The sequence below is a fragment of the Molossus molossus genome, unplaced genomic scaffold (assembly GCF_014108415.1).
Source record: "Molossus molossus isolate mMolMol1 unplaced genomic scaffold, mMolMol1.p scaffold_m16_p_5, whole genome shotgun sequence".
NCBI lineage: Eukaryota > Metazoa > Chordata > Mammalia > Chiroptera > Molossidae > Molossus > Molossus molossus.
This window is the reverse complement of record NW_023425388.1, coordinates 99,259,252-99,286,047: the sequence shown is the minus strand read 5'-3', so window position 1 is coordinate 99,286,047 and position 26,796 is coordinate 99,259,252. Positions and strand designations below refer to the sequence as shown.

Sequence of the window (26,796 nt, the reverse complement as noted above, 5' to 3'; positions counted from 1 at the left end):
TCCATGCTGCCTCCTCCCAGAGAAGACCAGGGATCTTCCAAAATCTAATTGCTATACCTTTTGAGTGACAACATGAGAAGTAAAAGTTTCTCACACAAACATGAATCTGCCATATTGAAGAGAAGTCAGCATTAGCAATGTTTCAATTATAATAGGTACAAATTGTATTTAAAATTTTCTGAGATGCCAAAAGAAAAAAATTGAGTTATGTCTCAGAGATAAATTGATGTAAGTTTGAATAAGTCAAAATATTAGCCTGCCAGTTCTAGTACTTCAACAAGCTTTTCATATTTCTCTTTGAATTATTATTTTTTACTCAAAGAGTTTTAAAGGATAAAATGAATTAACAGATGGTAGTCTGTAATGACAAAATAATATACACACACACACACACACACACACACACTTCAGTAAAAGATACAGGCTAAATGAATAACAAGTTTATTTGGGAAAAAGTCAAAGGGTTAGAAGAGAATTACAAATAGGATGAAGAAGGAAAACTTGAGATATAATTTTGGGCAGAATCTGAATGAAAGGAAAAAGAAAGTAATTTCAAAACCTGTGAGAAGACTGATCCAAGTAGAAAGAATCAAAAGTTGATATGCCCTGATTTGGAAACAAACTTGATGTGCTGGATGAAAATCAAGGTCATTAGTATGAATGTATAAAATAAAGGAGAAATCAAATTTTAGAACAAGAGGTAAAAAATGTAGCCAAGGGCCTGGCCAGTGTGGCTCAGTGGTTCAGTGTCGACCCATGCACCAAGAGGTTGCTGGTTCAATTCCCAGTCAAGGCACATGTCCAGATTGTGAACCCAATCTCCAGTAGGGGGAATGCAGGAGGCAGCCAATTTATGTTCTCTCTCATTGATGTTTCTCTCTTTCTCTCTCTCTCTCTCTCCCTTGCTCTTTCTAAAATCAATTAAAAAATGTTTTAAAAAATATAGCCAAGGGCCATGTGCTTAGCAGAATAAGGGTCCCACAAAAATGTGCATATCCTGATTCTTGGAGCCTGGAATATGCTATGTTACATAGCAACGGGAAATTATGAATGCAGATAGAATTAAGTTTACGCATCTGCACACTGTGAGATGAAATTATCCTGGGTTATATGGTAGGATCTAGTGTAATCACTAAGGCCCTTTTAAGTAAAAGAAGAAAGTAGAAGAGTCAGTATCAGATACAAAAATAAGAAAGACTCACTGGCAATTTCTAGCTTTTAAGACAGAAGGAGGCTATAAGCCAAGGAATGAGGACATCCAAGAAAGCTGGTAAAAGCAAGGATATGGATTTTCCTTTAGAGCCCCCTTAAGAAACAGCTCTCTAGACACCTTGATTTCAGACTGGTGAAACCCATTTCGAACTTTTATTCTCCAGCACTATAAGATGATAATTTTTTGTTGTTTTGAGTTACTAAATTTGTGGTACTTTGTCACAGCAGTAATAAATGAATACAAGCCATATCATGTAAGGCCTCATAGTACTTTGGATTTTGTTCTAACTTTGTCGAAACCCACTAGAGAACATTAAACAAAAAGGGGATACAATATGTTTTGCTGATTAATAATATTCTAGCTAATCTATGGAGAATAGACTACATAGAGTTATTAATGTAAATAAAGAGACTAGTAAGGAGGATATTGAAATAGTTTACATAAAGGAGATGAGGCCTTGTACAAGGATTATACCTATAGTCATAGTAGAGTATATTTACTTCAAGTTATATTTTAAAATAAAGAATATGCATTATTGATATGAGCTATGTTTCACAGGTGGTTACACAAATGCACCTCAAGCTGGTAACAAGATTGAGAAAGAATTTGGGAATTAGTGAATACACGCTACTTAAAGTCAGGGAACTTGAAATGAATACCTTGTAGACTATAGATGAAGAAGAAAGTCATAGAAAGATTAAGCTGTGCAATATTCTAACATTCAAAATTTGAGATTAGGAGAAATATTCAGCCAGTTAAAAACATAAACAATGATTTTGAAATAAAAGGAAATCTATTAGGTTATATATACTGGAAGCCAAGGGAAATAGCATTTATAGAAAGCAGGAGTGATCAGTTGTGTCAAATACCACTGTAAAGCAAGAAAGATGGTGAGATGAGAACCAGGGGGAATTGACCATTGTCACCTAGGAATAATTCATAACCCTGACCTATATAGACTTAATATACACTTAATACAGAGATGAAGACAAAGTCTTCTTGAACTGTATTTAACAGAGAATGAAAGGCTCCCAGCTGGTGTGGCTCAGTGGTTGAGCATTGACCCCTGCACCAAAAAGTCGCTGGTTCGATTCCCAGTCCGAATATATGATGTTTCTATCCCTCTCTCTCTCTCCTTTCCTCTCTCTCTAAAATTAATTAAGAAAAAAAAAAGTTTTAAAGGAGAGAAAGAATGAAAGGCAAAGAAGTACAGATGATAATTTGTTAAACTTGTTTCTTAATCCTCACTTGAGGATATGTTTATTGACTTTTAGAGAGAGAGAGATACAGAGAAACATGGACATTGACAGGTTGCCTCCGATACTCATCCTAACCAGGGATTGAACCCACAACCTAAGTATGTGTCCTGACTGGGGACGCAAACCCACATTCTTTTATTGTACAAGATGATGCTCTAACTAACTAAACCACACAGCCAGGGATGATTTGTTAATATTTTAATATTTATTTATTTACATATCATATACATTCATTTCATAATTCCAGAAAAAACATTGGCATAAGTAAGAGAAACATATCACTTGAAGACAGTATTTTAGTGGAAAAAAGAAATCTTTACTAGAGCATTCATATTCTGAAATACTTAAAATTTTTGAGCCCAGCCTGGCTGGTGTGGCTCAGTGCATTGAGTGTCATCCCATGGACTGAGAGGTCTTGGTTTGAATCCAGCTGCGGGCTCAATCCCCAGTAGGGGGTGTGCAGGAGGCAGTCAATTGATGTATCTCTCTCACATTGATGTTTTTTTTTCTCGCACTAAAAAATCAATAAAAACATATTTAAAAACTTTTTTTGAACCCAGAGGGAATTGGATTATAATCTTAAAAGCCACTTGGAACTCTTAATTACTACTGCCCATTCTTCCACTTCCTATAATTAACTACTGCTCTTCTTTGCCATCTAACAACAACATAAATCTTTATGACTCAGTTTCATAATTAATTTAATAATCTGAATTAATTTCAATAGAGTCATGAAGTCTAGCTAACATAAATAAAATGGTGTTTTGTGTTTAGCTGAACATTTTTAAGCAACCATTTATTTTATAAATGTTTCATATAGAAAATGGTGGAGATCTATAAACATTATTTAGAACTTGATTTATTTGAGTCATACATATTTTATTTTTAAATGCCAAATGTAAAAGCAAATTTTAAAGATTTGATGCTTGTATGTTTATTAAACTCAACTATTTACATGTCTAGAATATAGAAAACATCAAATTTTCAACTTCACAATATGCTAAAGTAAATGAAAGCAGTAGCAAACAGTATATTTTGCCCAATTATCCAGAGTCTATATGCTTTTGAAAAGTGTATGTATTAAGCATGTTTATATTTGTCTTTGTTTTCCTTTTTAAAAAATTTGTAGTGTTTTAAATGTCATAGATTTAGAAAGACATGGGGTAAATTCATGCAAAATATAATAAAACAGTTAACATTCTTTTCCATATGACAGAATTATAGCTTGCTTACGAGAAAACATATGTGGCTTAGGAAAAAATTAAATGACAGTGTTGATCATAATATTTTTTCCCGTAGCTAGAGTATTTTCAGAAAACATAATATTCTAAATAAATTTTTACCTTTGTAATTCTTTCAAGTTCCCCAAACCAAGGAGGGGGGGATAAAAGCTGTTTCTGAAACTTCTATCATTGTAATTTTATGATAATGCCATAGAAATGGGAATAAAAATTGAGGTCTGTATTAAACAGTATTTGGCACAAATGTCACTGCCAGCTCAATATACATTAATTTTTACTACCACAGAGAATAATACTAAGTTTCTCAACATTACTTTAACTATTAGCCCAAAATATGCTATAGTAAAAGATCAAAATTTGGTGTCAAACTGATATTAAAATCTGGATTCTTAACTATATAGCCACATAAAAATCACAATAGCAATTTAAAATTGTGGGACAGTTGCAAAATCTTATGCATTAAACTTAATGCATATCAAGAATCATGACATCATTACAAATTCCTATGAAAAGTATGCAAAAAACAATTCAGTATCGCAGAGTTAATAACAAAAAAGTTAATGTTAGGAAAAAATACTTTAACTATTTATACCTCCATCCTTTTGTCATTTTACAATAAGAAGGTAAAAAAAAAAAAAAATGATGTTGATACAGGTCCTGATATCTACTAAATAAATTATGGTAACAGTCCATTTCTTTATTATTTTTATGGATTTATTTTTTAATGTTGAAAGTATTACAGATGTCCCTCCTGTTTTTCTCCCATTGACACCCTCCTCTCTGCTCATCCCTCATCTTCAAGGCACTATTGTCTGTGTCCATTGGTTGTGAATATATGCATGTAAGTTTGTTGGTTTATCTCTCCCCCTTTCCTCCCCTCCCTCTGAGGTTTGTGAGTCTGTTCTCTACTTCCATATCTCTGGATCTATTTTATTCATTATATTCCACAAAAAAATGAGATTATGTGATAGTTGTCTTTCTCTGATTGGTGTCCTAATATGTGGCCTATCATTGAGTATGTCCTGTGTGCACTGGGAAAGAATGCATATTCTGCAGCACTGGGGTAAAATGTTCTGCAAATATCAATTAAATCCAGCTGATCTAGTGTACTGTTTAGGGTCTCTGTTTCCGTGATAATTTTTTGCCTAGAAGATCTATCCAGTGATGTCAGTAGGGTGTGAAAATCCCTTACTATGATTGTATTTCTGTAGATCTCTTTCTTCCAATCCTGCAAAAGTTTTAATTATTTTATGGTGCTCCTATATTTAGTGTATACCAGGGTTATATACTTTTGCTGAATCAATCCCTCTAATATATTGTATGACTTTCTTTGTTTCTTATTATGGCTTTCATTTTGAAGTCTATCTTATCAGATGTTAATATTCCTATGCCAGCTTTTGTTTGTTTATTTCCATTTGCATGAAAAAAATTTCTTTCCATTTCTTCACCTTTATCCTGTGTGAGTCTTTTGTTCTTAGGCAGATTTTTTGTAGACTACATATACATGGATGATGTTTTCTTATATATTTAGCTACCCTATGTCTTTTGATTGAAGCATTTAAGCCATTTATATTTAAAGTTATTATTGATAGGTACTTATTTGTTTGTTGTCATTTTTATTAGTTAGGCCTGTGTTCCTCTCTCTCTCTTCTTCTTACAACAGTCCTTTAGCATTTCTTTCAGTGTTGGTTTGGTGGCAGTAAAGTTCTTTAGCTTTTTTTTTTTGGTCTGTGAATCTCTTTATTTCTCCTTCAAATTTGAATGATAGCCTTACTGGGTAGAGTAGTCTTGGATTCAGGCCCTTGCTTTTCATTTCTTTGTATACTTTATGCCACTGTCTTCTGGACTGCAGTGCTTCCCTTGAGAAATCAGCTGAAAGTCAATGGACACTCCCTTGTAGGTATCTTTCTCTTGCTACCTTTAAGATTCTTTGTCTTTAACATATGCCATTTTAATTATTATGTGTCTAGGTGTGGGTATTTTGGGGTTTATCTTAATTGGGACTGTTTCCTGGACTTGTGTGACTTTTTTTCTTTACCAGATTTGGGAAGTTTTCTGTCATTATTTCTTCAAACAGATTCTCTATTCCTTTTTCCAATTCTTGTTCTTCTGGTACCACTATGATGCAAATGTTGTTATATTTTGAATTATTCTGAATCTCCCTTAAACTCCCTTTCTGCTTTTTATTTTATTTTTCCATTTGCTGCTCAAACTGGTTGTTTTTTCTACCTTGTCTTCTAACTTGCTGACTCGGCCTTCAGCTTCTTTTAATCTACTATTGAATCCTTCCAAGGTTGTTTTTTTTTTTTTTTTTTTAATATCGGCTATGTCATTATTAATTACCACTTGTTTTTTATTCATAACTTCTACCTCTTTTTTTATGCTGGTGTAGTTCTCATTTAGTTGTTTGTAATTCTTACGAAGTTGTTTCAGCACCCTTAAAACAATTGCTTTGAATTTTAGTAGAGGCAAACTGCTTCCCTCTATTTCATGTAGTTCCTTTTCTGGTGATTTCTCTTTTTCTTTTATTTGAGGGTTGTTTCTTTGTCTCACTATTTTAACCATCTTTAGTTCATGGCATGGTGAGTTGCATTTGGACACATAGGCAGGTCAGTGTGTATCAGATAAGACTGCCTTCCAGTCTTGGTGTGATGGTTTTCTTGTGGGACACAGTGGAGTACTCTCCTTGATCTTCTGAGCTGGGTGCTCTAGGGATGACCCCTGTGTGAGTTATGTGGGCTCTTCTGTTGAATTTGTGTCATGATTTCTATTGTTCATTTGTGGGTTAGCTCAGCCCTCAGGTTTGATAACTGTGAATCTCGACCCCTATCCCTTTGACCATGTCATACCAACTGTTATATAGGTATTGACAGGACAAAACAAAGCAAAACCAGGCCAAACCAAAAAGCAGACCCTGCCCCAACCCCCTCCCCAATCAGCATCAACAATAATAAAAACAATTTCCTCAACAAAAAGATAAAAAGAAACACATACAAATAAAACACACACACACACACTCACACACACACACAATATTAGGAGGTTCAAGACAAAATTAATTAGAAAAGGGAGAAAAAAAAAGAAGGCAAGACAAAGCCAGATCTTACCAAAAAGAACCTAAAATAAAAAAATAAGCATCAACAATAATAAAGCACAAGTCTCAACAAAAAGATTAAAAGACAAACAAACAAACAAACAAACAGAGCATACGAGCACGCACACACCACATACACACACACACACACACACACACACAGTACTAGAAGGCATGAGACCAACAAATTTAGAAGAGGGAGAAAATTTTAAAAAATGAAAGCAAAAAAGGCAGAGACTAGAAATAAGGTAAGTATAAAAAATAAAAGGTAGAAAATAATTACTGAAATAATCATAATAATTTTAGAAAGTAACAATGCTAAATTGAATAAAATATAGAATAGGAAAGTAAAAAATGGGAAAAGAAAATAAATTAAAGAATTAAAAATAAAAATGAATCACGCACACACACACACCATAACCACCACCACCACCACAACAAAATATCTTGGATCTGCTATTTATGAAGCTCACAGGACTTTGCTCCAATATTGTTAGGTCTGGCCCTGTGGAATTGGGTCCCTGTCCTCCTGGGCAGTTCTCTGGTATAGGCCAGTGTAAGTCATTGTCTCTGCCTGGCCCTGGACCTCCTGACTGAAGTCTTGCAGGGCAGGGTCCCAGGTAGTCCCATGGGCAGGGCTTCCCTAGCCTAGAGGCTGGGATGCCTTTGGAACTTGCCACTTGCATGTAATTCTGGGCTGCTTTCCCTTCTCCCATGGCACTGGGCTCTGTGGGGTATCAAGTCCAGTTGGGTTGGTTTGAACAGATTTGTGTTGGGTGGGGGGGTGCCTGTAGCTTACTGTCGGGGCAGGCAGTCTTTTCCTCTCCTTCCAATACCTCATCTCTTACTGTGTTCTTAGCACCCCTGGGTCACCACCCTAAGCAGGGAAGAATAGAAAAAAACAAAAAACAATGCCCTGGTTGGCTCTTTAATCTTTCAGCACAGACAGCTCTCACTGTGTGGGGCTTTTGCCTAGGCTCCCACCCACCAAATCATCTGAATTGGCAGCACTGCCAGGTATTCAGCAACAGATTTAAACATCCAGAAATAAAGAATCAGTAAATTTGAAGACATTTGAAATTATTGAGTCTGTGAAGAAGAAAGATAAAAGGATTACAGAAAAGTGAAGAGAACCTAAAGGCCTTTTGGGATATCATAAATTGGAGATATATATATATATATATATATATATATTTTACAGGAGTCTTAGAAAGTGAAGAAATAGAGAAAGAAGCAAAAAGATTCTTTGAAAAATTAAAATATAATATTAATTATAATTAGTTAATTAAATTAAATACATTAGAGGAAATACAAAGATTTTTTTCAAATATAAGAAGTTTTAGAAATTATAAAAAGAAAAATTTCAGAGGATCACATTGAAGCACATAGACAAAAACAGAATCTTGAAAGCAGCAAGAGAAAAACAACTCATCAATTACAGTGATTCTTATAAGAATATCAGCTGATATCTTGCAGAAACCTTGGAGCCCAGAAGGCAGTGAAATGATGTATTTAAATTGCGCAAAAGAAAAACAACAGAAAATTCTATATCAATTTCCATATAAATTATTTTTAAAAAATCATCATTTTGAAGGAATAAAAAACCTTTGGGGATTTTTATCTTAGTTGATGAAATCTGTAGATCAATTTGAATATTTCAATATGGTATTTTCCTTAATTTATTTAGTTATTCTTTAATTTCCTACAGCAATATTTTATAACTTTCTTTGTATATGTCACATCCCTTTTCTAAAATTATTTTTATTTCTCATTATATTAGTTTCCTAGAGTTACTGTAACAAGTTATTACAAAATTAGTGTCTTAAAGTGAAAAGTTTGTTTTTCACATCTCTGGAGGTGAGAAGAATAAAATCAAGCTATCTGCAGGCCCGCACTCTCTCTGGAGACTATGGGAGATTCCATTCCTTGCCTCTTCCAGCTTCTGTTGGCTAATAACATTCTTTGGCTTATGGCAACATTTTTCCAGTCTATTCCATTTCCATATTACCTTTTCCTCTTTGCTTCTCTTCTAAGAACACTTATTGAATTCAGATAACATCTGGTTAATCCAGAATAATCTCCTTGTTTTGAGATCCTTAATTCACTTTCACCTGCAAATATCCTTTTACAAATAAGATAATATTCACAATCTTTAGGGATTAGAACAAGGGCATATATTTTAAAAATTTAGTTCAGCTCATTATCCATTCTATGGTTTTTGATAATGTAAATTTTTAAAAATATATCTGATTGTTTTATATAAAAATACAATGAATACAATTTATTTTGTATGTTAACCTTTTATTATAAGACTTTGATACATAAATATTGTATTTTTTAAATTAATTAATTGATTTGTTTTTGTTACAGAGGTTTCTCCTTTTTCCACCACTGATTCCCCGCTCCCCCTCCCTCCCCGCCCTGTCCCCAGCTTTGTTGTCCATGTCCCTTGTTCATGCACACATGTATGTAAGTTCTGTGGTTTACCTCTCTCCTCCCACAACCTCTTCTGGGGATTGTCATTCTGTACCCCACTTCCACATCTCTGGAACTACCCCATTCCCCAGACTATTATGTTCATTATACTCCACAAATATGTGAGATCATGTGATATTTGTCTTTCTCTGCTTGGCTTGATTCACTTAGGATAATATTTTCCAAGTCCCTCCATGAGGTCTCAAAGGATAAGAGATCTTTCTTTCTTTCAACTGCATAGTACTACATTGTATATATGTACCACTGTTTTTTTTTATTCATTAGTCTGCTGATGGCCACTTGGGCTGTTTCCAGATCTTAACTATTGTAAATAGTGCTGCTATAAAAATGGGGGTACATATATTCCTTCTGATTGGTGTTTCAGGCTTCTTAGGGTACATTCCTAGAAGTGGGATTACTGGGTCAAATGGAAGTTCAATTTTTCATTGTTTGAGGTAACACCATATTGTTTTCCATAGTGGCTGCAACAGTCTGCATTCCCACCAGCAGTGTACTAGAGTCCCCTTTTCTCAACACCCTCGCCAACACTTGTTTGATGATTTGTTGATGGCGACCATTCTGACAGGTGTGAGGTGATAACTCACTGTTGTATTGATTTGCATCTCTCTGATGATTAGTGATGTTGAGCATTTCTTCATATGTCTCTTGGCCATTTGTATGTCCTGTTTGGAGAGGTGTCTATTTAGTTCCTCTGCCCATTTTTTAAATTGGGTTTTTTGCCTTCCTTTTGTTGAGCTGTATGAGTACTCTATATATATTGGAAATTAACCCCTTATCTGATATATCATTGGCAATTATGCTCTCCCATAGAGTGGGTTGCCTTTCCATTTTGGTAGTTGTTTCTTTTCCTGTGCAGAACCTTTCAGTTTAATATCGTCCCACATGTTCATTTTCTCCTATGTTTTTGTTGCCTTTAGGTGATGTATCAGTGAAAATTCTGCTGCATATGATGTCTGAAATTTTGTTGCCTACATTTTCTTCTAGGATTTTTATGGATTCATGAGTCAAATTTAAGTCTTTTATCCATTTTGAGTTTATTCTTGTGTATGGTGTAAGTTAATGGTCTAGTTTTATTTTTTTGCATGTAGCTGTCCAATTTTCCCAACACCATTTATTAAAGAGGCTGTCCTTACTCCACTGTATGCTCTTGCCAACTTTGTCAAATATTAATTGAGCATATTGTCTTGGGTCCATTTCTGGGTTCTCTATTCTGTTTCATTGATCTATCTGCCTGTTCTTGTGCTAGTACCAGGCTGTTTTGATTACAGTGGCTTTGTAGTATAACCTGAAATCTTGTAATGTGATCCCTCCAACTTTGTTCTTCTTTTTCAAGATTTCTGTGGCTATTCAGGGTCTTTTTTTTTTGGTCCATATGAACTTTTGAAGTATTTGTTCTAATTCTGTGAAGTATGCCATTGGTATTTTGATGGGGATTGCATTGAATCTATAGATTGCTTTGGGCCGTATGGACATTTTAATGATGTTAATTATCCCAATCCATGAACAAGGTATGTGCTTCCACTTTTCTATATCTTTCTCTCGTTTTATTTTCAATGACCTGTAGTTTTCCGCAAATAGGTCCTTTACTTTTTTGGTTAAGTTTATTCCTAGGTATCTTAATTTTTTTGCTGCGATGGTAAATGAGTTTTTTTTAAAGTTTCTATTTCTGTGAGTTCATCATTGGTGAATAAGAATGCCATCAATTTCTTGATGTTAATTTTGTATCCTGCTACTTTGCCAAATTCATTTATTAAGTCTAGTAGATTTTTTATAGAGTCTTTGGAGTTTTCTCTGTATAGTATCATGTCATCTGTAAATAATTACAGTTTCACTTCCTCCCTTCCAATTTGTATCCCCCCCTTTTTTTATTTCTTGTCTGATTGCTGTAGCTAAAACATCCAGTACTATGTTAAATAAGAGTGACAAAAGTGGGCATCCTTGTCTTGTTCCTATTCTTAAGGGAAATGCATTAAATTTTCCCTTTGAGTATGATGTTGGCTGTACGTCTTTCATATATTGCCTTTATTATGTCGAGATATGATCCCTCCTTTCCCATATTGCTGAGCATTTTGATCAGAAATGGGTTCTAGATTTTGGGTGCTAGATTTTGTCGAATGCTTTTTCAGCATCTGTTAATATGATCAAATGATTTTTATCTTTTATTTTTTATGTGGTTTATCACAGTTATTGATTTGGGAATATTTTACCAGCCTTGCATCCCTAGGATGAGTCCCACTTGGTCATGGTGAATAATTTTTTTGATGTATTGCTGGATTCAATTTGCTAATATTTTGTTCAGGATTTCGGCATCTATGTTCATGAGGGATATTGGCCTGCAGTTTTCTTTCCTTGTAGTTTTTTTTTTTTTTCTTTCTGCTTTTGCAATTAGAATTATGCTGGCCTCATAAAACGAGTTTGGAAGTCTTCCTTATTCTTGAAATTTTTGAAATAGTTTGAGGAGAATGGGTATTAGTTCTTTGAATGTTTGGTAAAATATCCCCGTGAAGCCATCCGGGCCTGGCCTTTTTTGGCTGGAGAATCTTGATTACATTTTCAATTTCTTTTCTTGTGATTGGTCTGTTCATGTTTTCTATCTCTTCCTGGTTCAGTTTTGGGAGACTATGTGCTTGTAGAAATTTGTCCATTTTGCTGAGATTGTAGAATTTGTTACCGTATAATTGTTCATAATATTTGTTATGAATTCTTTGTATTTCTGTGGTGTCAGTTATTATTTCTCCACTTTCATTTCTGATTTTGTGTATTTGGGTTCTCTTTCTTTGTTTCTTGGTGAGTCTAGCTAAGAGTCCATCAATCTTGTTTATCTTTTCAAAGGACCAGCTCTTTGTTTCATTGATTCTTTGAATTGTTTTTTTGGTCTCCATGTCATTTATTTCTGCTCTGATCTTTACTATTTCCTTCCTTCTACTTGCTCTGTGGTTTTCTTTTTGTTTGCTTTCTAGTTTTTTTAAGTTGTGAGGTTCGATAGTCTATTAGAATTTTTTTTGCTTCTTGAAGTAGGCCTGTAGTGCTATGAACTTCCCTCTCAGAAGTGCTTTTGCTGCATCCCATAGATTTTGTGTTGTTGTGTGTTCATTTCCATTGGTTTTCAGGAAGTGTTTAATTTCTTACTTGATCTCCATGGTAACCCATTCATTGTTCAATAACATGCTATTTAGCCTCTATGTTTTCCAATGTCTTTGAAAGTTCTTGTTGCAATTGATTTTTAGTTTTATTGCATTGTGATCTGAGATGCTTGATATGATTTCAATCTTCTTGAACTTGTAGAGACTTAGTTTGTGTCCTAACATGTGGTCTGTCTTTGAAAATGTCCCATATGCACTTGAGAAGAATGTGAGTCCTGCAGTTTTGGGGTGTAATTCTCTGTAGATATCAATTAAATCCATTTGATCTAGTGCTTCATTTAGAGTCTGTGTTTCCTTGTTAATTTTTTGTCTAGATGATCTATCCAGTGATGTCAGCGGGGTGTTGAAGTCCCCTGCTATGATTGTATTGCTATTGATTTCTCCTTTAAAGGCCAGAAAATTTTTAATATATGTTCGTGCTTCTATATTGGGTGCATATATGTTTACCAAGGTTATATCTTCCTGTTGGATACATCCTTTCAATATTATGTAGTGGCCTTCTTTGTTTCTAGTTATGGTCTTCATTTTGAAATCTACTTTATCACATATGAGTATTGCTGCCCTAGCTTTTTTTCCCCCTTTTTGTTTGCTTGACAGATTTTTTCCATCCCTTCACTTTCAACCTATGTGAATCTTTTGTTATGAGTTGGGTCTCTTGTAAACAACGTATATGTGAGTCATGCTTTCTTATCCAGTCAGCTAGTCTGTGTCTTTTTATTGGAGCATTCAAACCATTCACATTTAAGGTGATAATTGAAATTTACTTATTTATTGACATTTTTGTTTAGTGTGGTTATATTTCTCTTTTTATTTCTTCTACTAATTACAGCAGTCCCTTTAGAACATCTTGAAGTGCTGGTTTGGTGTTGATATATTCCCTTAGCCTTTTTTTGTCTGGGAAGGTCTTTATTTGATCTTCTATTTTTAATGATAACCTTAAAAATATGGAACACTTCACGAATTTGTGTGTCATCTTTGCGCAGGGGCCATGCAAATCTTCTCTGTATCGTTCCAATTTTAGTATATGTGCTGTTGAAGTGAGCACGATACATTTTCTAATTAGTTCTATTATATATTCTGATTCTTCAGGATAGTGTATGTAAATAGTTAGATCTGTCATGATTAAATTTAGTTTTATTTTTAGCTTTTGTATCTTTAAAAAAAATTCTTGTATCATTATACTTAACAATATACTACAGTAAATTTTTGAATAGAAATGGTAAAGATTAATGCTCTTTTTATTTCCAGTTATAATAAGGAAGTTTTCAATATTTACTATTAGGTGTGTTATTGTATTTTATTTTGATGCCCTTTATGTTAAGAAACTTCCATTCTGTTATGAGAAGTCATCAAAATAAGATAACAGTTAGTAACTACAGTAAAAAAAAAATAAATGCTGGTCAGCATTTGATTTCCTTGTATGCATATGGTAAATATGCAAATGCATACAATTTTTTTCTAAAACAACTTAACAACCATATCTTATATACTTTTACACCATAATTTTAATAAGGTAGAGAAGAATGATACAGAGAATATATGTCTGTGGAATAGATAAAAAGTCAAATTAAATTTTTTAGGAATAGGTAAGGGAAAAAATGAATGGAGCAGAAAATGGATGTCCCTTTGAGATCTAAAAGAAAGATAATAATGCAGTCTCAGTGTTTCAAACTACACATTAGGACTTCAATTCATGATATTGCCAATGTCTTAAATACCCTAACCCCTCAAATTTTATACTTGGTAAAATTCTATCTTTAATTCAAATGTCACCTCCCGAATCTACATTAATAATTCTCATTTACATGTGAGCTACAAGCATTTTGTTCCACACTGTAGTTACAGCTAGTTCTACCATTGTGGGAAATTGTAGAACAAAGTGGCAAACTGTATGCTTTCTGAAGCTTACCTGTATGAATTCTATTTTGATTTTTCAGAAACTTGGAATGAAATTTCAGATTTTAAACAGGTCAGCTATATATTTGCCAAATGGGATATACCACCAAATTCAAATATATTGAGGATGCAGATATTCTTAATATGTTTTACTAAGTTTTGATAAGTTATGACCATGGTTAGATCTGGTTTTAAATGTTTTCTTAGAAGTTAAGTGGGTCATTTTCAAATAAATGCATTATCTTTGAATAATGAGATGGCTTTAATGCAATTATGGAAAATAATTTTAAACTATTCAGAATTATTACAAAATAATCTCTGACTTGACAAATGTAATTCCCCACAAAAAAATTTAAACTAGAAAACCTTTCAGTTTTACAAAGGCTTTTATATTCCTTTCTAAAAAGTCAAATAATATTGCTAATGCTTTTTAGGTATTTTACTGGATCCACTGTCTCACTCAGAGGTCTGATATTTCTATTGCATAAGCCACTTTTAAATGTGCTTTAATGCTTCAGCAGGTTCTGAATGTTTTTAAATAATTTTCCAAAATTGAAAAGTCCATCTGTAAACTGATTACTATGTGCATACCTGCATCGTTCAAATGTGGGTCATAATATGCACGCAAATATTCAGCTTGATTAGAACTCTCTGAATCTTTGAAATTAGGAAGAAACACTGGGAAAATATTAATTAGAGTAAAATGAGATTGAGAATATCTCCTGCTAGTTAACTCAAACTGTTTCTGTTGTTTTTACCACCTATGTTGTACTAAATTAATCTGAAACCAACATCAGGTTAAAGTAACTAGGAAGCTTTGTACTGATCCCTAGACCCCACCCACAGGAATTCTAACTTTATTTTTGTGGGGAAGGGCCCAGTCTGAGAAGTGATTTAGTCAAATGTGTGCTCCAGGTTAAAACTATTGATGTAGATGAACAGCACTAGTTGAGCCTCCAAGGCCAATTTGTAATTTCCCCAAAGACCTTATCATAGGCAGAATTTGTAAACTATGTTCTTTTTTTAAAAAAAATTTTATTAATTAATTTTTGTTACAGATGTTTCTCCCCCCCCCCACTGATTCCCCCATCCCCCTCCCTCCCTGCCCTGTCCCCAGTTTTGTTGTCCATGTCCACTGTTCATGCATACATGCATATAAGTTCTGTGGTTTATCTCTCCCCCACCATCCGCTCTTCTGGGGATTGTCAGTCTGTACCCCACTTCCACGTCTCTGGGACTACCCCGTTCCTCAGACATAAGTTCATTATACTCCACAAATAAGTGAGATCATGTGATATTTGTCTTTCTCTGCTTGGTTTGATTCACTTAGGATAATACTTTCCAAGTCCCTCCATGAGGTCTCAAAGGATAATAGATCTTTCTTTCTTACAGCTGCATAGTACTCCATTGTGTATATGTACCACAGCTTTTTTATTCATTAGTCTGCTGATGGCCATTTGGGCTGTTTCCAGATCTTAGCTATTGTAAATAGTGCTGCTACAAACATGGGGGTACATATATTCTTTCTGATTGGTGTTTCAGGCTTCTTAGGGTATATTTCTAGAAGTGGGATCACTGGGTCCAATGGAAGTTCAATTTTTAATTTTTTGAGGTAACACCATATTGTTTTCCATAGTGGTTACACCAGTCTGCATTCCCACCAGCAGTGCACTAGAGTCCCCTTTTCTCCACACCCTCACCAACACTTGTTGTTTGATGATTTGTTGATGGCGGCCATTCTGACAGGTGTGAGGTGATACCTCATTGTTGTTTTAATTTGCATCTCTCTGATGATTAGTGATGATGAGAATTTCTTCATATGTATCTTAGCCATTTGTAGGTCCTGTTTGGAGAGGTGTCTATTTAGTTCCTCTGCCCATTGTTTAATCGGGTTCTTTGTCTTCCTTTTGTGGAGTTGTATGATAACTCTATATATATTGGAAATTGACCCTTTATCTGATATATCATTGGCAATTATGCTCTCCCATACAGTGGGTAGCTTTTCCGTTTTGACGATTGTATCTTTCGCTGTGCAGAAGCTTTTGAGTTTGATGTAGTCCCATGTGTTCATTTTCTCTTTTGTTTCTATTGCCTTAGGTGATGTATCAGTGAAAATTCTGCTGCGTATGATGTCTGAAATTTTGTGGCCTACAGTTTCTTCTAGGATTTATATAGATTCATGAGTCACATTTAAGTCTTTTATCCATTTTGAGTTTATTCTTGTGTAGGGTGTAAGTTGATGGTCTAGTTTCATTTTTCTGCATGTAGCTGTCCAATTTTCCCAGCACCATTTATTAAAGAGGCTGTCCTTACTCCACTGTATGCTCTTGCCAACTTTGTCAAATATTAATTGAGCATATTGCCTGGGTCCATTTCTGGGTTCTCTGTTCTGTTCCACTGGTCTATATGCCTGTTCTTGTGCCAGTATCAGGCTGTTTTGATTACAGTGGCTTTGTAGTATAACCTGGAATCTGGTAATCCAACTTTGTTCTTCCTTTTCAAGATTGCTGTGGCTATTCGAGGCCTTTTTTGGTTCCATATAAACTTTTGAAGTACTTGTTCTAATTCTGTGAAGTATGTCATTGGTATTTTGAATGGGATTGCATTGAATATATAGATTGCTTTGGGTAATATGGACATTTTAATGATGTTAATTCTTCCAATCCATGAACAGGGTATGTGCTTCCACTTTTTTATATCTTCCTCTATTTCTTTTTTCAATGACCTGTAGTTTTCTGGGAATAGGTCCTTTATTTCTTTGGTTAAGTTTATTCTTAGGTATCTTTTTTTTATCCTCACCTGAGGACATTTTTCCATTTTTTGTTCAGGTAGAGTGGGAGAGGGAGAGAGAGAGAGAGAGAGAGAGAGAGAGAGAGAGAGAGAGAGAGAGAGAAACATCGATGTGAAAGGGACACATTGAGTGGCTGCCACCCGCACGACCGACCAGGGCCGGGGACAAACTGCAACCGACGTACGTGCCCTTAGCGGGAACCAAACCCAGGTCTCTCCGGACCACAAGCCAATGCTCTAACTGCTGAGCCAAACCGGCCAGGGCTATTCTTAGGTATCTTAATTTGTTTGCTGCAATGGTAAATGGGATTGTTTTCTTAGTTTCTCTTTCTGTGAGTTCATCATTGGTGTATAAGAATGCCATCGATTTCTTCATGTTAATTGTGTATCCTGCTACTTTGCCAAATTCATTTATTAAGTCTAGTAAATTTTTGACGGAGTCTTTGGGTTTTTTTACGTATAGTATCATGTTATCTGCAAATAATGACAGTTTCACTTCCTTCTTTCCAATTTGGATCTCTTTTATATTTGTTTCCTGTTTGATTGCAGTGGCTAATACTTCCAGTACTATGTTAAATAAGAGTGGTGAACGTGGGCATCCTTGCCTTGTTCCTGTTCTTAAGGGAAATGCTTTTAGTTTTTGCCCGTTGAGTATGATGTTGGCTGTAGGTCTTTCATATATGGCCTTTATTATGTCTAGATATGATCCCTCTATTCCCACATTGCTGAGCGTTTTTATCAGAAATGGATGCTGGATTATGTCGAAGGCTTTTTTGGCATCTATTGATATGATCATGTTATTTTTATTCTTCATTTTATTTATGTGGTGTATCACGTTTATTGATTTGTGTAAACTATATTCTTAATGTATCATACCCTAATCCCTAGAATCTGAGAATATGGTGAACTTTCCCTTTGGTAATTATGTTCCATTATGTGGCACAGTTGACTTTAAGAGTATCTGGTAGGCTTCATTTGATCATGTGAGCTTTTGAAAGCAAAGAAGTATCTCCACCTGGAGGCAGAAAGACAAGTCAGCTATTCCCAGCACAGGGATGCTTTCATGTGCTTTTCTTGGGTTGAAGATGAAGGAAGCACCATGATAAGAAACTGGGGCTTATGGCCTTGAGAAAAGGAGAGCACTCCTTGACTGAGAGCCAGTAATGAAGAGGGGTTCTCTGTCATACAACCCCAAGGAACTGGATTTTTACAACAACTTGAATGAGCTTGAATTGGAAGCAAATTTTCCCCAGGTACTCCCAGTAAGATTCCAGCCTGGTGGAGATTCTGAGTTTGGTATATGAGATCTTCAGCAGAGAACTGTTCAACCCCCCTGGACTGCTGTCCTAAAAAAAATATATGAGTTAATGCCCTGGCCGGTTTGGCTCAGCCTTTGGAGCATCAGCCTGCGGACCAGAGAGTCCTGGATTCAGTTCCCGCTAGGGGCACATACCAAAAAAAGAAAAAGTGAGTTAATAAATAGATGGTGTTTTAAGCCAGTAAAATAGTGGGTGATTTGTTACCCAGAAATATAAAACTAAATCTCAATTATTACCTCTATTAATTCACTACCTACCAGTTATTCTCTGCTTACAGAAATTTTTACAACACTGTCAGTGACTTCATCACTCCCTAATTAAAAACAATTCCTCCTATTCCTTCTCTCAAGACAAAAAACTGTTTTTTTCTCTAAAAGCACCATTTCCTCATTAATACCCCCAACTGCAAATTATGCTTCCCATCATTGATTCTAGCCAAATCTTCACTTCCTTCTAGGAAAACCAAACAACACACACCACCACCATAATAAATGCATGTAAGGCTTTTTGATCCCTGGCATTGTTTCAACTTTCTCCCCTACTAATATTTCCCTCATTCCTAATTGACACCTGTTAAATTCTTAGAAACAGTCTCTCTTTCACAAAAGACATTTGGTCACTTCTTTGATTGGCTTTATGCACTGTACAGATAGCTTTTCTTCTAATGACTTTGCCCCACTGTTTCTTAACCTCCTGAGAATGTTAAGAGAGACCCCCCCCCCCCCCCACACACACACCTTTTTAATGCCTCTTCAACAACAGGAACTTTTGAGTCTGCTGTCGTCCAGTCTCTAAAATGAACAATTCAAACATGCCTCTCTAGGGAAAAAATGTGACTCCTTAATCATAAGGAACATCATAAATAAAGTTTTCTTCTCATTAGGACACTAAGTTCAGGGATCCTTTTTCCAATTTTAAATTCTTTTTTCTATTTTTTTACCCAGCAAAAAAGTCTATAGTACATTAATTTATTAACAACATAAATTGCCTGGCTCTGCATGGCAAAAACACCAAGCATGGAAGAATCTATGTTATTTTTGTGCATTGTTGGAGTCATAATAAAGGGAATGTTGCAATCATGATAAATTCAAGATCAAGAACCTTAAATGTGAATGTAAGGGTTTGACACTTTATTTCTATAGATGCAAACTACTAAAATTCTATGCCCAAATTCAGTGTCTTAAATTGAAAAAACAATAACTTTAAAATTTTTTCATTATTTATAAATACTTAATCTTATTGTACTGTAGATTTAAGATAGGAATTTCTTCTACCAATATTCCTGTGTCTTACAATTTATCTTCTGATACCGAGACAGCAGATGTTCCTCCAGATATTTTAGGTGATTGCTTTAAACTGTACAGTAGATTTCAGTTGTTATTGCCACCTCAACATTTTAAAATATAAAAATATAAACATTTTGTGTTTTACATTTAACACCTCTATTTTCTTCACATTAGAGTCTCTTCTACCTTAAAAAACAAACAAACAAAACTATACACATAATATTTACCGCACATCATCTTCCTGTTGCCTAACCTGCCTCCCTATTATGGATAAATTTCTTTTTTATTAATTTTCCTGACACCCTCGCATTTGATTTCAACATGATTTATACTCCTGATCTCGGTAAGGTTATCAATGATCAGGACCTATGTTTCTCCATTTAGTGAATATCTTACAGGTTTTATCTTTCTGGACTTCTCAGAAATATTTGTGTTGAAAATCTCTCTTATATTGGATACCCTGAGAAATTTTGCAGGTTTTACTCCTAACATTCTGGTTACTTGCTTTCTCCTTGCATCTTCATTTATTCAAGCATTAATATTGGGGTTCCTTGAGACTTGGCTTGAGCTTTCTTCTTCTCAATCTCTACAATTTCTCCTGGGTGAGTTCATCTACTTGGGTAAACACATATACCTAAATGACTCCCAAATTCATATCTTTAGCTCTGGTATCGTCTCTGAGCTCTAAACATGCATCAAACCCAAATTCACTATTAGAAAACTAAACTCATGCACTCCTTAAAAAGGCCCTCCTCTAGGATACCTTATCTCAGGGAATGACAGCATTCCCAAACAGCTCCACAGAGCCTGGACCTAGGAAATTACAATTTAACCTTTCCTTTCCCTTAAACTTCATATCTAATCCATCACTTAGTCCATTGATTTTTCTCCTAATAATCCCTCATATTTAACCACACATTTTTCCTTCCTGAATTCCACACTTTCTGACCTAATTTCATCTGCCATCATCTAACTTCAACTTGAGTCATTTCCTGGGCTAATAAAACTTTTCTTCAGCTAGAAATTACATTTGCCCCTACACCAATGCATCAATGTTTTACTGTTTCCTTTCATATACATATACATATAGTCAGTCTCCTTTGGAGATTCATTGCTCTTCACATAGTCAATGGCCAGTAGTATTGTGAAATTTTTGAAATCTTAGGTTATCTTTCTACACAGATTAGAATTCAAGTTTTAAATTAATAGTAATTAATATAACTCTAAAATCTAGTATTCTTTAATCATGTAAATTCAGTTTATAAATAATGTCATTATATTTATAAATCTAATGAAGAAAATTACATTTTTGTTTAATTTATGTTTGCTTACTTCAGATTAATCAGATTTAATTTATTTAAATAATATTCATTTATAACTTAGATTTCCTTAAATAATTTAAGCTTTATTTCAACTTTAATATATTTAATTCTTTAAACAGTTTCATTTCATGTATGACGTAGTAGGAAAAATTGTAGTGATTAAACATCTCTTAAATATAATAAATTGAATTAAATAGAATCAATTTAAAGTTTGCTTAAACAGTTCAATACTGCTTACAGACTAAATCAAATAAATTATCTTATACACTCCAAATTTAAATCTAACAGCAAAAACTTAGTTGCCTAATTCCATATTTTACATTATGATCTGAAACCAAATATGTAAGATCCTGTAATTTATAAGTTATTATGTTATGTGACAAATTTAAACAGATTTAAAAAAAAAAACTTAATAGAAAATTACTAACAACCTGGGTTTGATTTGTTGTCCTAGAATTCAATAATAAAGGTTGCTGGCAATAAAAATACTTAGAAAAAGAGCTTAATCATTGCAAGGGACTAGAGACTGTCCTAAACATAGGAGGATTTGTTAATCAGCTGACTGGCTAGAAAGCAGAGATGCACAGATTGGAAATGAAAAATACATATTTTTAGTTATTGTAATTTTTTCTAAATGAATATGAGTATTTCAAGCAGATATCTTTAGAAATAATTGGTTTCAAAAGCTAATTGGTTTCTGAGTTAAATTTGCATCATTAACTGTTTCTTCTCACTGATTTACCTAAACCTCATTCTTTTTGTGTGTATGTGTGTGTGTGTGATTGTCTTTTTTTGTATTATTTTTTTTTCTTTTTTTTTTTTTTTTATGAATTTTTATTTATTTTTTTGTTACAGATATTTTACCTTTTTACCCCATTGGCACCCCCCCCTCCACCCTGTCCCCAGTTTAGTTGTCCATGTCCATTGGTCATGCATACATGCATATAAGTTCTGTGGTTTATCTCTTCCCACCCCCCTACCCCCCATCCCCTCTTCTGAGGGATGTCAGTCTGTGCCCTACTTCCATGTGTCTGAGTCTACTGTATTCCTCAGACTGTTATGTTCATTATATTCCGTATATAAGTGAGATCATGTGGTATTTGTCTTTTTCTGCTTGGCTTCTTTCACTTAGGATAATACTTTCCAGGTCCCTCCATGTCGTCTCAAAGGATAAGAGATCTTTCTTTCTTACCACTGCATAGTACTCCATTGTGTATATGTACCACTGCTTTTATATCCATTCGTCTACTGGGGGACACTTGGGCTGTTTCCAGATCTTAGCTATTGTAAATAGTGCTGCTATGAACATGGGGGTACATATATTCTTCCTGATTGGTGTTTCAGGCTTCTTAGGGTATATTCCCAGCAGTGGGATCACTGCGTCAAATGGAAGTTCAATTTTTAATTTTGTGAGTTATCACCATATTGTTTTCCATAGCGGCTGCACCAGTCTGCATTCCCACCAGCAGTGTATTAGAGTCCCCTTTTCTCCACACCCTCGCCAACACTTGTTGTTTGATGATTTGTTGATGGCGGCCATTCTGACAGGTGTGAGGTGATACCTCATTGTTGTTTTAATTTGCATCTCTCTGATGATTAGTGATGTTGAGCATTTCTTCATATGTCTCTTGGCCATTTGTATGTCTTGTTTGGAGAGGTGTCTATTCAGCTCCTCTGCCCATTTTTTAATTGGGTTCTTTGTCTTCCTTTTGTGGAGTTGTATGAGCACTCTATATATATTGGAAATTAACCCCTTATCTGATACATCATTGGCAATGATGTTCTCCCATACAGTGGGTTGCCTTTCCATTTTGATGATTGTTTCTTTTGCTGTGCAGAAGCTTTTTAGTTTGATGTAGTCCCATGTGTTCATTTTCTCCTTTATTTCTGTTGCCTTAGGTGATGTATCAGTGAAAATTCTGCTGCGTATGATGTCCGAAATTTTGTTGCCTATATTTTCTTCTAGAATTTTTATGGATTCACGGGTCACATTTAAGTCTTTTATCCATTTTGAGTTTATTTTTGTGTATGGTGTAAGTTGATGGTCTAGTTTCATTTTTTTGCATGTAGCTGTCCAACTTTCCCAACACCATTTATTAAAGAGGCTGTCTTTACTCCACTGTATGCTCTTGCCACCTTTGTCAAATATTAATTGAGCGTATTGCCTTGGGTCCATTTCTGGGTTTTCAGTTCTGTTCCACTGGTCTATATGCCTGTTCTTGTGCCAGTACCAGACTGTTTTGGTTACAGTCGCTTTGTAGTATAACCTGATATCTGGTATTGTGATCCCACCTACTTTGTTCTTCTTTTTCAAGATTGCTGTGGCTATTCGGGGTCTTTTTTGGTTCCATATGAACTTTTGAAGTATTTGTTCTAGTTCTATGAAGTATGTCATTGGTATTTTGATGGGGATTGCATTGAATCTATAGATTGCTTTGGGTAGTATGGACATTTTAATTATGTTAATTCTTCCAATCCATGAACAGGATATGTGCTTCCACTTTTTTACATATTCCTCTAATTCTTTTTTCAATGACCTGTAGTTTTCTGCAAATAGGTCCTTTACTTCTTTGTTTAAGTTTATTCCTAGGTATCGTAATTTTTTTGGTGCGATGGTAAATGGGATTGTTTTTTCAGTTTCTCTTTCTGTGAGTTCATCATTGATGTACAAGAATGCCGTCAATTTCTTGACGTTAATTTTGTATCCTGCTACTTTGCCAAATTCATTTATTAAGTCTAATAGATTTTTGATGGACTCTTTAGAGTTTTCTATGTACAATATCATGTCATCTGCAAATAGTGACAGTTTCACTTCCACCTTTCCAATTTGGAGCCCTTTTATTTTTTCTTCATGTCTGATTGCTGTGCCTAAGACTTCCAGTACAATGTTAAATAAGAGTGGCGAAAGTGGACGCCCCTGTCTTGTTCCTGTTCTTAATGGAAACGTTTTTAGTTTCTGTCCATTGAGTATGATGTTGGCTGTAGGTCTTTCTTACATGGCCTTTATTATGTCGAGATATGATCCCTCTATTCCTACATTGCTGAGCGTTTTTATCAGAAATGGATGCTGGATTTTGTCGAATGCTTTTTCAGTATCTATTGATATGATCATGTGGTTTTTATTCTTCATTTTGTTTATGTGGTGTATCACGTTTATTGATTTGCGAATATTGTACCAGCCTTGCATCCCTGGAATGAATCCCATTTGGTCATCGTGAAGAATTTTTTTGATGTATTTCTGGATCCGATTTGCTAATATTTTGTTCAGGATTTTGGCGTGTATGTTCATCAGGGATATTGGCCTGTAGTTTTCTTTCTTCGTAGTGTCTTTTTCTGGTTTTGGAATTAGAATTATGCTGGCCTCATAGAACGTGTTTGGAAGTCTTCCTTCTTCTTGAATTTTTTGAAATAGTTTGAGGAGAATGGGTGTTAGTTCTTTTTTGAATGTTCGGTAAAACTCCCTCGTGATACCATCTGGGCCTGGGCTTTTGTTTGCTGGGAGAGTCTTGATTACCTCTTCAATTTCCTTAGTTGTTATTGGTCTGTTCAAGTTTTCTATCTCTTACGGGAATAGTTTTGGGATATCTTGTGTTTCTAGAAATTTGTCCATTTCTCTTAGATTGTCGAATTTGTTGCCATATAGTTGTTCATAGTAGTTGTTAACGATCTTTTGTATTTCCGTGGTGTTGGTTGTTACTTCTCCTCTTTCATTTCTGATTTTGTGTATTTGGGTTCTCTCTCTTTGTTTCTTGGTGAGTCTAGCTAAGGGTCCATCAATCTTGTTTATCTTTTCGAAAAACCAGCTCTTTGTTTCATTGATCCTTTGAATTGTTTTTTTTTGGTCTCTATGTCATTTATTTCTGCTCTGATCTTTACTATTTCCTTCCTTCTACTTGCTCTGGGGTTTTCTTTTTGTTTGCTTTCTAATTCTTTAAGTTGTGAGGTTAGACAGTCAATTAGAAATTGTTCTTGTTTTTTGAGGTAGGCCTGTAGTGCTATGAACTTACCTCTCAGAACTGCTTTCGCTGCATCCCATAGATTTTGTGTTGTTGTGTGTTCATTTTCATTGGTTTCCAGGAAGTTTTTAATTTCTTCCTTGATCTCCTCGGTGACCCATTCATTGTTTAATAACATGCTATTTAGCCTCCATGTGTTGAAATGTCTTTGCATGTTCTTGTTGCAATTGATTTCTAGTTTCATGCCATTGTGATCCGAGAAGATACTTGAGATGATTTCAATCTTCTTGAACTTGTATAGATTTAGTTTGTGTCCTATCATGTGGTCTATCTTTGAGAATGTCCCATGTGCACTTGAGAAGAATGTGTATTCTGTAGTTTTGGGGTGTAATTCTCTGTAGATAACTATTAAATCCATTTGGTCTAGTGCTTCATTTAGAGTCTCTGTTTCCTTGCTAATTTTTTGCCTAGAGGATCTATCCAGTGCTGTCAACGGGGTGTTGAAGTCCCCTGCTATGATTGTATTGTTGTCGATTTCTCCTTGGAAGTCCTCCAGAAGATTTTTAATATATTTTGGTGCTCCTATATTGGGTGCATATATGTTTATCAAGGTTATATCTTCCTGTTGGATAGATCCTTTCAATATTATGTAGTGGCCGTCTTTGTCTCTAGTTATGGTCTTCATTTTGAAATCTATTTTATCAGATATGAGAATTGCTACCCCAGCTTTTTTTTGCTTTCCATTTGCTTGGAAAATTTTTTTCCATCCCTTCACTTTCAACCTATGTGAGTCTTTTGTTGAGAGGTGGGTCTCTTGTAAACAACATATAGATGAGTCATGCTTTCTTATCCAATCAGCTACTCTGTGTCTCTTTATGGGAGCATTCAATCCATTTACGTTTAAGGTGATTATTGATATGTACTTATTTATTGCCATTTTTGTTTAGTGTGGTTCTATTTCTCTTCCCATTTCTACTGCTAATTACAGCAGTCCTTTTAACATTTCTTGCAGTGCTGGTTTGGTGCTAATATATTCCCTTAGCCTTTTTTTGTCTGGGAAGCTCTTTATTTGATCTTCTATTTTGAATGATAGCCTTGCTGGGTAGAGTAGTCTTGGATTCAGATTCTTGTTTTTCATGACTTTGAACACTTCATGCCATTCTCTTCTGGCCTGTAGTGTTTCTTGTGAGAAGTCAGCTGAGAACCTTATGGGGTTCCCTTTGTAGCTAACCTGTTGCTTATCTCTTGCTGCTTTTAGGATTCTCTCTTTGTCTTTAATTTTTGGCATTTTAATTACTATGTGTCTTGGTGTGGGCCTGTTTGGGTTCTTCTTACTTGGGACTCTCTGTGGCTCTTGAACTTGAATGCCTTCTTCCTTCACCAAATTAGGGAAGTTTTCTCTCACTATTTTTTTGAATATATTCTCTATCCCTTGCTCATTTTCTTCTTCTTCGGGGACTCCTATGATGCGAATATTATTACGTTTCCAGTTGTCCCATAGTTCTCTTAAGCTGTCTTCCTGTTTTTTAATAGTTTTTTCCTTTTGTTTTTCTGATTGGTTGATTTTTTCTACCCTGTATTCTAATTCACTGATCCGGTCCTCAGCTTCCCCTACTCTGCTTTTTAAACCTTCCAATGTGTTTTTCATTTCTGATATGTCATTTTTTATCTCTTCTTGTTGGTTTTTAATTTCCAATTGGCTTATTTTCAGTGTCTCTATGTCCTTACTCATCCTGTTCAGCTTCCTCAAGATCATGGCTCTGAATTCTAGCTCTGTTAAC

General features: G+C 34.9%; 1 non-coding gene across 1 annotated transcript; it reads right to left on the bottom strand.

Moving 5' to 3' along the window:
• Window positions 1-13,384: 13,384 nt before the first annotated feature.
• Window positions 13,385-13,491, bottom strand: LOC118618071. Its single transcript, XR_004956992.1, has one exon. It is a non-coding gene; the product is annotated as a U6 spliceosomal RNA (small nuclear RNA).
• Window positions 13,492-26,796: the final 13,305 nt, after the last annotated feature.